We start from the raw sequence: 14,600 nt of genomic DNA on the forward strand, positions 1-14,600 counted from the left end.
TTTTCTGTGTCTATTAACTTTTGCTTGACACAATGTTTCTGAGGTTCATTCATGTTGTTATAAACATCTTTGTACGGGCTTTTTTTTTTTAACTTTTCTTGAGTGTACATAACCTGGAATTACTGGGTCACAGTATAGAGCTATATTTGGCTATAACAGATCCTGACAGCTTTGTAAAGCGGCTGAAACAACTTACATTCCCACCAGCAATATGTAAGTGTTGTTTCATATCCTTGGCAACACTTGATATTGATTCATATCCTTGGCAACACTTGATGTTGTCAGTCTCTAATTTCAGCCATCTGGTAGGGGTGTGATGGGGTGGTGCCTCATTGTGACATTTCTCTGATGAGCAATAATGTAGGGCACCTTTCCCTATGTACACTGACCCTCTGGATATCTTCTTCTGTGAAGAACCTGCCAGCTTTCTTGCAGATTTTAAAAGTGTGTTGCTTGCCTTTTTCTTTTTGATTTTTAAGAGTTATACTTTCTGGATATAAGTCTTGCACCAGATTTACTTAATGTGAGTATATTCTTGTAGTCTGTGGCTTGCCTTTTCTCCTTAATGACATCTTCATGAATAGAAATTCATAACTGAGTGTAGTCTAATTAACCAACTTTATGTTTTATTTAAGAAATTTTTGTCTAATCCAAGGTGAAGATATTCTAGGTTTGCTTCTAGAACCTTTACAGATCCAGCTCAAATGAATACAGTATCAGGTAGAAATCAAGGTTCATTTTTTCCCCAAATATTCAATATCCAATTTACCTAACACAATTTATTAAACATGTTTCTTAACTTCAGTGGAGCTTTTGTCATAATCCAAGAAACTACGTATGTGAAGGTTCCATTTCTAGACACTCAAATTCCCCCACTGGTCTTTTTTGTCCATCTTGTTCTAATATAATATTATTTTAATTACTGTAACTTTATAGCAAGTCTTGAGACATTTACATTTTGATATAAATTTTGCAATCCATTTCATCATAATTTTTAAATTCTGGGATTTTAACTGAAATCATATTGAACCTATAGCTCAACTTGAAGGAAACTGACATTTTAACAATAGTGAATTCCTACTATATAAAGATGAAGTATCTCTCTACATATTTAGGTATTTTAAAATGTCTCCTAGCACTGTTGTATATTCTTAGGTATCTTACGTATTTTGATGCTTTTCTAAAAGTATTTTCCTAATTTTATTTTATACTTTTTGGTTGCTAATATACAACTTTCATTTTTGCAAGTTGTCCTTCTATCTTGTTAAATTCACATATTCTAAAACTTCACTGGCGAACACTTTTAAAATTTTTTTTCCATTTTTTTAAATTAACCTTTTCTAACCTGAGGGCACTGGTTAGGATTCCAATGTAGTTAAATAGAGAAAAAGATATGGGACATGAAACAAGGTTTTTCACTGAGTATTATATCAGCTGAAGCATTTTTCTGTTGTTCCTGATACTATACAGAAAACTTAACAGTTTTCTTCTATTCCTAAATTGATGAGGATATGCTAACTGTATCAGTGAGAAAATGCTACTGGACAAGTGGCACTAATAAATTCCCCAATCTGTAAAGAAACACAGTATCTCTCCTGTCTACCTAAAAAAAAAAAAAAAAAAAAGAAAGAAACACAGTATCCATGAAGTGCAACAAAGCAAAGCACAATAAAAACTGAAGTTTGCCTGCATAAAGAATAGAGGACTCTCAAAGCACTGCTTCAGTTGCGCTCAACAAGCTCTGATATAATCTTTTTGCTATTTTTCACATAAAAATGTTTTCTAATTTTCATCACGACTTCATTTTGATTCATGGGCTATTTAGAAATGTCTTGGTTAACTTTCAAATATTTGGAGCCTGCTGCTGCTGCTAAGTTGCTTCAGTCGTGTCCGACTCTGTGCGACCTCATAGATGGCAGCCCACCAGGCTCCTCCGTCCCTGGGATTCTCCAGGCAAGAGGACTGGAGTGGGTTGCCATTTCCTTCTCCAATGCATGCATGCTAAGTTGCTTCAGTCATGTCCGATTCTGTGCGACCCCATGGACCTAGTTATTTTTATGTTGCTGTTGTTGTTCAGCCACTTTTTACTTTTCTATTATGTTAAGTCTTTAAAGTGTTTAATTACTAAGTCATGTCCAACTCTTTCGTGACCCCATGGACTAGACTGTAGCCTGCCAGGCTCCTCTTAAGGGATTTCTCAGGCAAGACTGAATTGTAGTTAATTTCACAGGGTTCAAAGAACATGTACTGTAAAATTTCCATCCTGTGAAATTTGACAATACTTTTTAAGGACCACAATATTTTGACAAATATCCCATATGTGCTTGAAAAGAAAAGCATAGGCTTCAGTTGTTAGATAAAGTGTTCTATTAATGTCAATTATATCATGTTGATTAATCATGGCATTCAAATTTTCTATTTCCTTACTGATATTTTTATATATCTGTTCTATCAGTTATACCAAATGTATATTTAAAATCTCCCGTTATGAATGCATACCTATCTTTACTAATTATATTAACTTCTATATTCACAGACTATGTTATCAGGTAAACACACACTTAGGATTATTATGTTGTCTTGATAAATTGACCTATTTATTATGATATTTTCCTATTTCTTCCTTTATGTCTATTTTGAACAATATTACAACTAATACAGGCATATCAGCTTTCTTTTGGTGAGTACTTGCAAACAATACTTACTCAAGTCTTTTTATCTTCATATTATGTGTGTTTTCAAAGTGTTTTTTTAAATAAATGCCTTTAAAAGTTTTTTAATCATGCAATCACTAATCAAAAGAAAGATGGAGTAGCACTATCAATATCAGAAAAGTAGTCTGCAGAAGAAATATTACCAGAGATAAAGAAGGGCACTACATAACGATAGAGGGGTCAATTCACCAAGAACTAACACTCTTAACAAATATGTGCCTAACTACAGAGGTTCAAAATACATGAAATAAAAACAGTTGGAAGACAAAGCAGAAATAGACAAATCCACAATTACACTTGGAGACTTCAACTCTTCTTGCAATGACCAATAAAACAAGTACACAAAACCTCAGTAAGGAAACAGAAAACCTAACAAGCATCACAAGTCACCTTAACCTAACAATTACAGAATATTTAATACAAATGATTAATTTAGTATTTAAAATGGAATGAAGACTTTATAGAATATCCTGCCCCAAAGCAGCATGACATACATTATTTTGAATTGCACATAGACATTTACCAAGACTGACCATATTCTGATTCATAAAACTTCAAAGCACGTAAGAAGAAACAGTAAAGAGTTAAGATCAGTGCAACTCAAAACTTTTTTTAAAATAATAAAATAAAAGCTGTATCTTTGGAAAAGTTAACACAATTGATAAACCTGGAAATGAACTAATAAAGACAAAAGAGAGGTCACATTGACAACATCTGGAATGAAAGAAAAGACATCACTACGGATGCCATAGCTATTAAAGGGACAACAAGAAACAACTTCATGGCAAACCCAGGTCTCCCGCATTGTAGACAGTCGCTTTACCATCTGAGCCAACCGGGAAGTCAATAAAGAGACAAATTTCCTGAAATGCAAACTACTAAAACTCATATATCAGGTGACTCACACAGTCAAAGACTGCACGTTTTTAAGACAAAATTAGGTTATCCTTACCATCCTAGAGCCAGACATCCTGGAATGTGAAGTCAAGTGGGCCTTGGAAAGCATCACTACAAACAAAGCTAGTGGAGGTGATGGAATTCCAGTTGAGCTATTTCAAATCCTCAAAGGTGATGCTGTGAAAGTGCTGCACTCGATATGCCAGCAAATTTGGAAAACTCAGCAGTGGCCACAGGACTGGAAAAAGTCAGTTTTCGTTCCAATCCCAAAGAAAGGCAATGCCAAAGAATGCTCAAACTACCGCACAATTGCACTCATCTCACATGCTAGTAAAGTAATGCTCAAAATTCTCCAAGCCAGGCTTCAGCAATACGTGAACCGTGAACTTCCAGATGTTCAAGCTGGTTTTAGAAAAGGCAGAGGAACCAGAGATCAAATTGCCAATATCTGCTGGATCATCAAAAAAGCAAGAGAGTTTCAGAAAAACATCTATTTCTGCTTTACTGATTATGCCAAAGCCTTTGATTGTGTGATCACAATAAACTGTGGAAAATTCTGAAAGAGATGGGAATATCAGACCATCTGACCTGTCTCTTGAGAAACCTGTATGCAGGTCAGGAAGCAACAGTTACAACTGGACATGGAACAACAGACTGGTTCCAAATAGGAAAAGGAGTACGTCAAGGTTGTATATTGTCACCCTGCTTATTTAACTTATATGCAGAGTACATCATGAGAAACGCTGGGCTGGAAGAAACACAAGCTGGAATCAAGATTGCCGGGAGAAATATCAACAACCTCAGATATGCGGATGACACCACCCTTATGGCAGAAAGTGAAGAACAACTAAAGAGCCTCTCGATGAAGGTGAAGGAAGAGAGTGAAAAAGTTGGCTTAAAGCTCAACATTCAGAAAATTAAGATCATGGCATCTGGTCCCATCACTCCATGGGAAATAGATGGGGAAACAGTGGAAACAGTGTCAGACTTTATTTTTTTGGGCTCCAGAATCACTGCTGATGGTGACTGCAGCCATGAAATTAAAAGATACTTACTCCTTGGAAGGAAGGTTATGGCCAACCTAGATAGCATATTTAAAAGCAGAGACATTACTTTGCCAACAAAAGTCCGTCTAGTCAAGGCTATGGTTTTTCCAGCGGTCATGTATGGATGTGAGAGTTGGACGGTGAAGAAAGCTGAGCGCCAAAGAATTGATGCTTTTGAACTGTGGTGTTGGAGAAGACTCTTGAGAGTCTCTTGGACTGCAAGGAGATCCAATCAATCCATCCTAAAAGAGATCAATCCTGGGTGTTCATTGGAAGGTCTGATGTTGAAGCTGAAACTCCAATACTTTGGCCACCTCATGCGAAGGGTTGACTCATTGGAAAAGACCCTAATGCTGGGTAGGATTGGGGGCGGGAGGAGAAGGGGACGACAGAGGATGAGATGGTTGGATGGCATCACCGACTTGATGAACATGGGTTTGGGTAGACTCCGGGAGTTGGTGATGGACAGAGAGGCCTGGTGTGCTGCAATTCATGGGGTCGCAAAGAGTCGGACACGACTGAGCGACTGAACTGAACTGAACCATCCTATACCTATTCAAGTAATTAAATCCATCCTTTTTCAACAAAGAAATCTAGGCCCAGATAAGTTAGCTTGCAAACTCTGATAAACATTTATGAAAAAATAGTAATCCTATCCAAAATTTTTCAGAAAATACAGAGGAAGAAACACTTAAGCCTGTGAGATCAGCATTATCCTGATACAAAAATATTACAGAAAAAGATATCTTTCATGGACACAAATACAAAAAAATACTCAACAAAATATTAGCAAATCTAATCTACTAACTTATGAAAATGATAATACATCATAACCAAGTGAGGTATATCTAGAGAATGCAAGGTTGACTCAACATTTGAAAATAAATCAATGTAATTCATATTAACACACCAAGGAAGATAAATCATAAGATCATCTCAATAAATAACAATTAAAACATTTGAGCACACTGAATGTCCAATCATGATTAAAAAATTCTCATCTAAGAACAGAGTAGGGACATCCTTAAACTTGATTAAAGGATTATTTTACTTAACTATAATAATATGTAGTATATAGTAAAACCTGATAAAAGGCCCTAGTAGACTTACTAATTAAAGACTGAAAGATTTTTTTCCCTAGGATTATGAATAAGACAAAGATATCTGTTCTCACCACTCCTGTTCAACATCATACTGGAGGTCCTAGTCAGTGCAATAGGGGGGAAAAAAAGGTACAGAGGTGGTTACATACAAATTGAAAACAAAAGAAACAAAAATGCTCTATATTCACAAATGATGTTAACTTTCTACATGAGAAAATCCAAAAGAATCTACAAAGGAAAAAAAGTTATTAGAATAGGTGAGTTTAGTAAGGTTGCGAGGTTCAAGGTCAGTATACAAAATCAATTGTATTTCTACATACTGTCAGTGAACAACTAGACATGGAAACTTTGGAAAATTATCATTTACAATATTATCAGAAGTGATGAAATACCTGGATATAAATCTGACAAGAGCAATAACTTCTGTATCTTGCAACTATAAAATATTAATGAAGGAAAATGAAGACCTTTGATTAAAACCAAAAGAGATATCTCATGTCCTTACATGATTATTCTATATTAAGATGTCAATTCTTATCAAATTGATCAATGTATTCAATGTAATGTAAATTAATATCCCCTCAGTATTTTTTGTAGAAACCAACAAGTTACTTCTAGAAAATTTTATGGAAAAGCAAAGGGAACTAGAATATCCAGAATGATTTTGGAAAATAAAGTCAAAGAACTTACATTATCTGATTTTAAAACTTATTATAAAGCAACAATAATCATGAATGACAAAGTGGCACTGGAAAAATGAAAACTAACAGAGACCAAGGGGACAGTCCAGAAACACACTCACACACAGGGTCAAACTGACTAACAGAGACCAAGGGGACAGTCCAGAAACACACTCACACACAGGGTCAAACTGACTAACAGAGACCAAGGGGACAGTCCAGAAACACACTCACACACAGGGTCAAACTGACTAACAGAGACCAAGGGGACAGTCCAGAAACACACTCACACACAGGGTCAAACTGACTAACAGAGACCAAGGGGACAGTCCAGAAACACACTCACACACAGGGTCAAACTGACTAACAGAGACCAAGGGGACAGTCCAGAAACACACTCACACACAGGGTCAAACTGACTAACAGAGACCAAGGGGACAGTCCAGAAACACACTCACACACAGGGTCAAACTGACTAACAGAGACCAAGGGGACAGTCCAGAAACACACTCACACACAGGGTCAAACTGACTAACAGAGACCAAGGGGACAGTCCAGAAACACACTCACACACAGGGTCAAACTGACTAACAGAGACCAAGGGGACAGTCCAGAAACACACTCACACACAGGGTCAAACTGACTAACAGAGACCAAGGGGACAGTCCAGAAACACACTCACACACAGGGTCAAACTGACTAACAGAGACCAAGGGGACAGTCCAGAAACACACTCACACACAGGGTCAAACTGACTAACAGAGACCAAGGGGACAGTCCAGAAACACACTCACACACAGGGTCAAACTGACTTTTGACCAAGTGGTGCCAGAACTGGGAAATAAACTTGACCCTTATTTCACACCATATGCAAAAATAACTCAAAACAGATTGATACCCCTTGACATAAAAACATAACATCTGTAGAAGAAAATGTAAAATGAAATATGCCTGACTTTGTACTGAGCAAACTTAGAACACAGAAATACAAATTATAAAAGGAAAAATTGATGAAATGAATTTAATCAAAATTAAAAGCTCCTCTGGGACAATGAAAAGGTAGCTTCAGACTCCACTGTGTGTGTATGCATCTGTACAGGTCAAAGGACTTCTACAGAAAACTGTACAAAGAATTCCTCCAACTCAATAAGATAACCAACTCCATGTTTAAAAACGGCAAAAGATCTGAACACATACTTTACAAAGGAATACATACAAATGATCCATAATAAATGATAAACCCTCAGCATCGTTAGACATCAGATAAATACAAATTTAAAATACAGTGTCATACTACTACATACCCACTAGAAGGGCTAAAATTAACCAAGTTTGATGAGAACATAGAGCAACTGGAACTGTAAAATGGGGAACAGTTTGGCAGGTTCTGAATATAGTTAAACATTCATTTACAATACAACCCAACAAATCCATTTATAAGTATTTTTAACCAAGAGAAATGAAAATGTATGTTCACACATTCATGAATGAATGTTCGTAGAGCTTTATTAATAAGAACCCCAAACTGGAGACAATCCAAATACCTGTAATAGGTGAAATGGTCAATTATTGTGGTAAATCAATACACCATAAACTATTACTCAGCAACAAAAGCCATGAACCAGCTAAACATACAAACACATGGATTATCCTCAAAAACAACATAGTGAAAGAAAAAGACATGGACAGAGAAGAATATATGTGACATAATTTATTTATATAAAATTCTAGAACAAATGCAACCCATCTAGAGTGAGAGAAAAAGAGGACAAACTGTTTCCCAGAGCCGAGGGTAAAAAAGTGACTTACTGAAAAAGGGCAGAAGGGAACTTTTGGGGATGAGAGAAATATCCAGTATCTTGACTGTGGTAATGAAAATATTCTACTCTTGATTGTGGTAGTGGTGACACGACTATACACATCTGTCAAAACACACTGAGCCGTACATTTTAAATCTACGTATTTTACTCTAAGTAAATTATCCTCAATAAAATTGATTCTGTAAAAAAGAGCTCTTTTGGGAAAATATTAACCAGGGAATACTGGTGATGCCCCTATACAAATACTCAAAAGGTATCAAAGACATCAATAAAATTCAATACCCATTTATGATTTTTTAAAATGTCATCAGAAGTTAAAAAAAACAATAAAATCACTTGGAAAGTTAAGAATGCAAGAAAATATTTTAACCTATTATACTCTCCATTTATCAGAAAGCTTCAGTAAACATCATAATTGATGCTAAAACATCAGAAACAATCCCCTTAAAGCCTAAAACACCACCAAGTTGTGAACTATCACTGCTATTATTTAACATTATATAAAAATGTATACTAGCCAAAGTAATGAGAAAGAAAAGTGAAAGTGTTAGTCGCTCAGTCCAGTCAGACTCTTTGTGACCCTAAGGACTGCAGCCCACCAGGCTGCCCCGTCCTTGGGGATTCTCCAGGCAAGAATACTGGAGTGGGTTACCATTCCCTTCTCCAGGGGATTGTCCCAACCTTGGGAATGAACCCGGTTCTCCTGCATTGCAGGCAGATTCTTTACTAGCTGAGCTACCAGCAAAGTCCTAATGTAATGAGGAAAACACAAATTACAATAAAATTTAAAAGCCACAAAACTATGAATATTTTCAGATAATCAACTCAGTAAAGTGGTTCGATACATGATAAGCAGAAAAAAATTCAAAAGCTTTGGTATAACTGGGGGGTGGGGGGGGCCAATAAATGTTACTGAAAGTTTCCATCCACCAGAGCTGCTGCTGCTGCTGCTGCTGCTGCTAAGTTGCTTCAGTCTGTCCAACTCTGTGCAACCCCATAGACGGCAGCCCACCAGGCTCCCCCGTCCCTGGGATTCTCCAGGCAAGAACACTGGAGTGGGTTGCCCTCTCCTTCTCCAATGCATGAGAGTGAAAAGTGAAAGTGAAGTCGCTCAGTCGTGTTCGCCTCTTCTCCTCCCCATGGACTGTAGCCTACCAGGCTCCTCCGTCCATGGGATTTTCCAGGCAAGGGTACTGGAGTGGGGTGCCATTGCCTTCTCCCCACCAGAGCTACCAACATGGAATGCCATACATGGAGTTTTACGGAATAAAACTATTAAACTTTCCTTAAGCAAGATGTGAAATAAGAGACCTGCTATACATACATATCTATCAGAGGAGAGAGATTCAGTATCACAAAGGTCAATTTGCTCCATATTAATCTAAAATTTCAATATAACCTCACTCAAAACACCTAAAGGATCTTTTATCTAATTTGCAAGTTGAGTCTAAAGTTCATTTGTATAATGCATAAGATTAACTTCGAAAAGAATAACAAATAGAAATGGGTATCAAAATTTAAATGCATACTGTTTTTAATCTAGCAATTCAATTTCTAGGAATCCATGCTCCAGAAATAATCACATAAAGAGGAAGTTCACTGAACAGCTGACTCTTATGATGAAGGTAGAACTAGAAGGGGAAATGGGAGGTGCACTTTTTACCTTACAGTCTTTCCATGCTGTTTGAAGTTTTAAAATTGAAGAAAATTTAAAGGATATTATTAAAAACAAGTAACTGTAAAACTTGGCTTCAAATAAAGCATTATTTGTGATAAGAAAAAGTAACTAACTTAAATGTCTTTCAGTAAGGAAACGGTTAAGTAAATTACATCCCACTGAAATTATTTAAATATCATTTAGCTTTTGAAAAGTACCAAAGGGACTTATAATTTACAAGGGAAGACGGCCAAGATACATAATTTGGCGAAAAAAGCAAGTCATATATCAACGTGTTTAGTATATTCCCACCAAACTCTCCCAACTTTACATGTATGGATATGTGTTTAAAAGTGTACATGAGGAAGACGTACAGTACTGTTAACTCTAGACACTGGAACGAGACTGGAGGATAAAAAGGAATGTTCACACTGTAGTTAATGGTTCATTTCCTGTATTGCTGAAATTTTACATCTAGTTTGCATTTTTGTAACTGAATTTTAAAAATCAAAATTACTTCATATAAAAATGATAAATTCCAGAAGACATGGGAAAAACAAGCCCAAACGTCCGTTAAAAATCTTTTAAATGTTTACCTTCGTGTTTATTTATATACTCTGCAAATGATCTATAGTTTTCACCAAAAGGGGCTGCCAATGTAACGAAATTTAACTTACCAAACAGGTCATGATAAAAAATAAGAATATATTAGGCCTTTAAAAAAGCTACTTTCCCGGAAGCAGCCGACTCAACGCAGTCCCTATGCGTCTGTTAGAATAAAAAAGAGGGAAAAAAAAAAAAAGCCTGGAGAGAGAGAGAAGTCTTCTTTCTCAACAGCTCTTCCTCGCAGTGAAGAAGGCTGCCCCTCTCCTGCTCGGCTCGGTCCGGGCGGCGCTCAGCCCCTGGACGCGCGCAGGGCCACTGACGAGCCGTCACCGCCGAGCCAGGCCGGGGTCGGGGTCGGCGCTGGCCCCCCGCGCTGACGGGGGCGCCGGGGGGCGCGGGGCTGGTATCGGGGCGCGTGACGGCCGCGGCCTGGGCAGGGGTCTGCGCGCCCGAGCCTCGGGGGCGACGGCCACGGGTGGCTTTCGGGGGCGCGGAGCTGCCGCAGGCCCGCGGCGTCCGACGGCTCGGCTCTAACTGGGTGCCTGACCGGGGGTGCGCGGGGGTCCTCCACACGGGGTGGCCGGGGGTACGCGGGGGTCTCCACACGCGGTGACTGAGCGGGGTGAGTGGGGGTCTCCACACGCGGTGACTGAGCGGGGTGAGCGGGGCTGACAGGGGTCTCCACACGCGGTGACCGCGGGTGCGTGGGGGTCTCCACACGGGGTGACTGAGCGGGGTGAGCGGGGCTGACAGGGGTCTCCACACGGGGTGGGTGAGCGGGGTGACCGGGGATGCGCGGGGGTCTCCACACGGGGTGACTGAGCGGGGTGAGCGGGGCTGACAGGGGTCTCCACACGGGGTGACTGAGTGGGGTAAGCGGGGGTCTCCACAAGCGGTGACTGAGCGGGGAGACCGCGGGTGCGCGGGGGTCTCCACACGGGGTGACTGAGTGGGGTGAGCGGGGCTGACAGGGGTCTCCACACGGGGTGGGTGAGTGGGGGTCTCCACACGGGGTGACGGGGGCGCGGGGGGCGGTGAGCGCGCCGGGGGAGACGCTCTCCTCACACAGCGGCGCTGAGGGAGAAAGGCAGCACTCCCGGGCCCAGCCGCCAAGGACGGCGAGGGGGAGCGGCCTGCGGAGGCCCCGCGGCCGGCGCAGGAGGAGCGGGCGCAGGCGGCGAAGACGGCCTCTCCCAGCCAGCGACCCCACCCACCATGGCCGGCGCGGCGGGCTGCGGACGGGCCCCGCTCGAGGGCCGGGACGGAGAGACGCCGGCGGCGGAGGCGGCAGCTTCCCCGCTGTGACCCTCGCACTCCCGACACCGGGACCAGCCTCATTTAAAGAAAAGGAAAGCAACCCCCTCACCGAGCTGAGAAGCGGCTCCGGAGCGAGGACGGCGCTCGGTCCTCCACCCGCCGCCGCCGCCTTCTTCTCCGCCTCCGACTCCTCCCCCGCCCAACGCGCAGCAGCCGGCGGCGGCGGAAACACGGGAGGCGGCGGCGCGCCCCGCCCCTTGCGCCGCGGCGCAGACGAGAGCGGGGCGCGCGCAAGCCCCGCCCCCAGCGCGGACTCGACCAATAGGCTTAACAGGCTGCTGCGGGGATAAGCCGCATGCCCAATCGGACCTGAGGAGTGGGCGCGCGTCAGTAGTTGGGACGTGGCGGATAAGGGGAAAACACTCGTTCTGTCTTTGCGCCCCGCTCCCATGTCTCGGCAAGGGGAAGCCTCGCCGATTGGCCCTAGAGCGGAAGGACAAACCCCACCCCCGTCCGGCCCCGCCCCCTTTCCCTGCAGCACTGCGACGTTTGAGGGGGCGGGGCGCCGTGCCGGGCCCGGACCGCAAGGCTTTCTGTGGGTTGAGCTGGGAGGCAAGGGTGGGGTCTCTGGAGAAGGGAGGCCGTGCGGAGAACTGGAGAACAACTGGCGCAGTTAGGCTTTCGGAAATGAAGGCGCAGCACGCGAGATGGAGGTGTCAAAATCAATCCTCAGTCTAGTCGCTCAGTCGTGTCCGACTCTTTGCGACCCCATGGACTGCAGCACGCCAGGCCTCCCTCTCCATCACCAACCCCCTGAGCTTGCTAGTCGGTGATGCCATCCAACCATCTCATCCTCTGTCGTCCCCTTCTCCTCCTGCCTTCAATCTTTCCCAGCATCAGGGTCTTTTCCAATGAGTCGGTTGTTCGCATTAGGTGGCCAAAGTATTGGAGTTTCAGCTTCAGCCTCAGTCCTTCCAATGAATATTAAGGACTGATTTCCTTTAGGATGGACTGGTTGGATCTCCTTGCAGTCCAAGGGACTCCCAAGAGTCTTCTCCAACACCAGTTTCCAAAATCAATCCTAATTTGACTGTAGACCTAACTAACAAGGTTAAGGTCTCCGGGCATCATGGGTAGGCCTAGAGAAGAGAGCAGAAGGAGGACGGGCGGGTCTCCCTCCCTGCCCACCTTGACCTTCTCCCCTCCCACCCCACAGTCCCGCAGGCAGTCGTTTGTCCGCTCATTTCTGATTCTCTTGGGGTGGGGGCAGGTCTTATGGGGATGCCTGCCTTTCCTCTGTATAGCCATGGCCTGACCAGAGGCTTCCAGTTTGCACCTTGGGGCTGATGGGTTGTCAAGCTGGCGAGTATCAGCTCCCATCACTTGCAACCAAAATAAATAAAACAGCTGTAGTCCTTGGATACCTTGCTTAATTTAAGCATGGGTAACAGTTTAGTCAGTCGTGTCGCTGATGCTGAATTGTTTCTTCGTCCTGCACGTGTCCTCTTTTCACGCTGAACCTGTCCGCTTCTGTGATTACAGTCCCGCTCTCCTCCCATCTTACCGCAGCCCCCTTCACCCCCACCACACACATGCCCAATGCCCAGAATACATTTATCTTATCTCCTTCTCGAAGAGTTAAGAGCCCCACTTCTTGCGCTGTCCCTGGCAACTGCAAAATCTCCTGCCAGTGAACCCAGACTAATTTTTTTTGCTGCTGATGACAACAAAATTATCCCAAATTTAGTATAAAAGTTGAACTATGAGAATTGGCTAGACAGTTTGTGGAACAAAACTCTTAGCCCACTCATGTAGTATATTTCTTGCCAAGAAACCATTTCCTGCTTGATGTTTCTCTGCTTCACACGTGTTGCTCTAGAAGTGGAGGCTCTTTCTCCATCCAAGTCTCTTCCTCTTTGAAAGAGAACTGATACTTCAGTCACATTTCCCTTGTCTCCTTTTAGGATGTTGTACATTGATTCAATTGGATACACTAACCTGTTTGTTGGGGCACGGTTTTCCAAATTTTAATCTCTTTCATATTGTATCTGTGTATACATTGACAGTGGTATTTATTTTTTTTTAATAAATGTTTTTCTTTCAATTTCTTTAAGAGGGCGCCTTCGTAAATTACTGTAAATTGAAAGCCTGTATCACCTCTCCTGAGATGAAAGCAACTGAAGGAGAAGTGAACATAAAGCAAAGTTGTTAAACTCTGGGAATGAAAGAGCATTTTTCTACTAAAGTCTCTAAGCCTAAAGCCGACTCCCTGTAAAGAAAGAGAAGGTTACCAAGCACTAGAAGCATATTTTAAAAGCAAGCAGGAAAATGGCATTTTTATCATGATATAATCAAAGGAGAGAAAAATAGAACCAAAATAGGAATCACTCTCTCACTATGTGAGTCTTTTTTTTTAAATCCTGCATGCATCTCCCAAGGCATCAGAATTGATCTATGTTACTCTTTGAGAAACACTCCATGTATTCTAGAATCAAAAGGCTACACTCTCACTATGTACTAGCTCCTGTGGAGCTGTCATGGTACCTCTGGGTGTGTCATTTAGCTTGCTGATGTGTTACAATGAGCATATATTGAGGATTAAGGTCTAGTCAAACTGGACTTATCTGACATCTTGGACCCATTTGGTTATAATCTGTTTATGTTGTGTCCTCGGGTTATGTTATTCTTTTCTTTCCCCCCGGGGGGAGAGTTCCCCAGTACCACAACTGTGCATCAAAGTCGAGTTTCCCACATTTAGGGAAATTGCAGGGGTCAGCACATCTGGAGTGCAATGGATGAGCCTCACTTTGGAAAAACTAT

General features: G+C 42.0%; 1 protein-coding gene across 4 annotated transcripts in view; it reads right to left on the minus strand.

Annotated features, from left to right (window-relative positions):
• Nucleotides 1-11,959, minus strand: part of PJA2 (praja ring finger ubiquitin ligase 2) — a 128,742-nt gene extending 116,783 nt beyond the window's left edge. For 2 of the 4 annotated variants that reach the window (XM_081505354.1, XM_081505353.1), the window contains exon 1: nt 11,890-11,959. The gene's annotated coding sequence lies outside the window, so the exon portion shown is untranslated. Of the gene's footprint in view, nt 1-196; nt 291-11,889 lie in introns of those variants that run through there. The other 2 variants (XM_081505356.1, XM_081505355.1) reach the window with 1 other exon arrangement.
• Between the last annotated feature and the right edge of the window lie 2,641 nt (nt 11,960-14,600).

The sequence above is a fragment of the Giraffa tippelskirchi genome, chromosome 6, assembly GCF_054371585.1.
Source record: "Giraffa tippelskirchi isolate mGirTip1 chromosome 6, T2T-mGirTip1v1.2.pri, whole genome shotgun sequence".
NCBI lineage: Eukaryota > Metazoa > Chordata > Mammalia > Artiodactyla > Giraffidae > Giraffa > Giraffa tippelskirchi.